The sequence below is a fragment of the Tiliqua scincoides genome, chromosome 2 (assembly GCF_035046505.1).
Source record: "Tiliqua scincoides isolate rTilSci1 chromosome 2, rTilSci1.hap2, whole genome shotgun sequence".
Lineage (NCBI taxonomy): Eukaryota > Metazoa > Chordata > Lepidosauria > Squamata > Scincidae > Tiliqua > Tiliqua scincoides.
This window is the reverse complement of record NC_089822.1, coordinates 23,822,877-23,824,701: the sequence shown is the minus strand read 5'-3', so window position 1 is coordinate 23,824,701 and position 1,825 is coordinate 23,822,877.

The window sequence follows — 1,825 nt, the reverse complement described above, 5'->3', positions numbered from 1 at the left end:
AGCAGATCGCCCCACTCTCCCTTTCCCTGACCTGGGGAACCCTGCCGAAGGTTGCGCAGGACTCCCCGCACCTCCGCGCTGCTGCCTTGCCCCTGTCTCCTGGCTGCCCCTGCCCCCTTAAGGGGGCAGAGGCCAGGACCCACAGGCTGGGGCATCACGACGCCCCAGTTTGAATACCACTGCCTTAGACTGACAAAGGTGCCCCTTCTGTTGCTCTTCCTCCTCCTGCTCCTCCTTGAAAAAGAAGGGGACTCTCATTCTGTTCCCCTCTTCCTTTCAAGGAGAAACCAGAAGAGGAGCAGTGGGGGAGGCAGTAACCGGGATACTGCCAGGAGAGGGGGCACCATTTGGTGGAGTGCCTCAGGAGGAGGAGGAGGAGGAGGGAGAGGAAGATGCTCTGGAGTTCCTAAAATCTGAGCTGGCCATTTAGCAATGTGCAGAAGGTTCCAGAGGAATTTCTCTTATCTCACTGAAAGTTGTTTGGCTTCCCTTGAACATTCTCGGATGTATCTCCTTGAAATTCCCTTCAAGCTTTTGCTATACCATCCATTTCTTTAGATGTTTCCCTTCATAATGCAGTCATCATTCTAGCTTGCCAGCTGTTTGCACTTACAAACAGTTGCAAATGAAGCCTCAAGTGTTATCTTGCCAGCTGACTCCTCTGCAGAAAAAGCGACTTCAGACTTTGGCTTCTGGTCTCCTGTTCATCTCCCATCTAAGACTTAGCTTGGTTTTTTGGGGCAAGGCGATAGTCCAACTTCCAGGCTGTTTCTATGAGAGAGACTCATTGAAAAAATGGGGTTTATGATCAGCCTGTCTATGATAATAGTGGTATATAAATATTGCAATAAATAAATAAATGAACAGAACAGCCAGCAGAAGGAAGCATTTCGCAGGGGTACTAAATGTCATTTACTCTGGGTCTTGTGTGATCGGGCTAGAAGATACTGTTCCATCAAGTCCCCCAGCTGCTATCTTCCCAGCTACGTCACTAACCTTAACAAACGGAGTTGAAATTCCCTTTAAAAAACTTTCCTAGAAAGGGGAACTCTGTGGCTTTGGGTTGTGAGTTCTCAAAGATTGCTTCTGAGTCTGATCTGATAGAACCCTTCGGAATTGTTACAAAGCTAAAGGTTTTACTTTAGTGGGAAATGCGTCACACATACTTTACACCCTTTAGGTTTCTCTTTGTTGTTGTTGTTGCGGGAGGGGGAAGTTCCAAGTTGTCATTTTGAACTGTTGCATTGATTTATGTGGAGTAATAACAAAGGCAGAATGTTCGATAGCATTTGTAAAAACTCACCCAGAGGCTGGGTTAAGTAAGATTAGAATGCTATGCAGGCTATTACTTTGCTTGGAAGATTGAAATGAGATGCTTTGTTATTTTCTGGAGATGGCTGATTCCAAGGGGAAATGATTTTAAGGCACTTTCAGTGGAGCACTAAAGCAGTGTCTGGAATCATTTCTTCATGAAACATGGTTGGAGCTATTAGTGTTGGCTGACAAACTGTATGGCTAAACTCATTAATGGTGGGCTGGCACTACTGAATATTTAAACATAGTGATCCAAGGAGCTGAAACAGATGCTTATCCTGATATTTTTAGAGCAAGGACCAGCAACCTGTGGCCTCTGGGCTGGATCTGGCCTGCCAGCCAAAGTCAAGCCTGTGCAGGGCTTGACTTGGGAGACAAAGCTTCCTGTCCTAGTCACCACGCACTGCATGGGAAATGGCAGAGTCATCTGTCCAGGCTCATAGAGTCTCCTGCCCTGCTGTGTGGCACGGGGACTCCACAAGTCCAGGCAGGCAGCTTCACCATTCCCTGT